Here is a 391-nt window from a genome sequence, read left to right as displayed (position 1 = left end):
TTTTTTATTAAAAATTGTTTTCACTTTGTTATTATGGGGACCTGAGTGTAGATTAATAATAAAATAAAATAAAAATTATTTGAATGATTGTAATTTTAGGCTATTACATAAAATTAAAAAAAATTGTGTGTGTGTGTGTGTGTGTGTGTGTGTGTGTGTGTGTGTGTGTGTTTGTTTGTGTGTGTGTTTGTTTGTGTGCAGATTCAGAGAGTGTTGTGTTCCATATTATCGCAGATTATCATTTATCATATTAATATTTAACCACTGAACTGCTTTCGATTAGATGTAATGTAGGTATCTGAGACTTTGACCTTCACAGCCTGTAAACAACGAGGAGCTTCAGGAGGAGCTGCAGTGCTGAGTGCCGTGTATTGAGTGCTGTACAACACAC

At 34.0% G+C, this 391-nt stretch overlaps 1 protein-coding gene across 3 annotated transcripts in view; it reads left to right on the top strand.

Annotated features, from left to right (window-relative positions):
* The first annotated feature begins 213 nt into the window (after positions 1–213).
* The window catches only part of LOC124399206 (NACHT, LRR and PYD domains-containing protein 3-like), an 8,330-nt gene continuing 8,152 nt past the window's right edge, over positions 214–391 (top strand). For 2 of the 3 annotated variants that reach the window (XM_046869989.1, XM_046869988.1), the window contains exon 1: positions 221–391. This exon is cut by the window's right edge and continues 15 nt beyond it. The gene's annotated coding sequence lies outside the window, so the exon portion shown is untranslated. The other variant, XM_046869991.1, reaches the window with a different exon arrangement.

The sequence above is a fragment of the Silurus meridionalis genome, chromosome 16 (assembly GCF_014805685.1).
Source record: "Silurus meridionalis isolate SWU-2019-XX chromosome 16, ASM1480568v1, whole genome shotgun sequence".
Taxonomy (NCBI): Eukaryota; Metazoa; Chordata; class Actinopteri; order Siluriformes; family Siluridae; genus Silurus; species Silurus meridionalis.
Note: the sequence above shows the minus strand (reverse complement) of the source record. Positions and strands in the feature narration are given on the sequence as shown.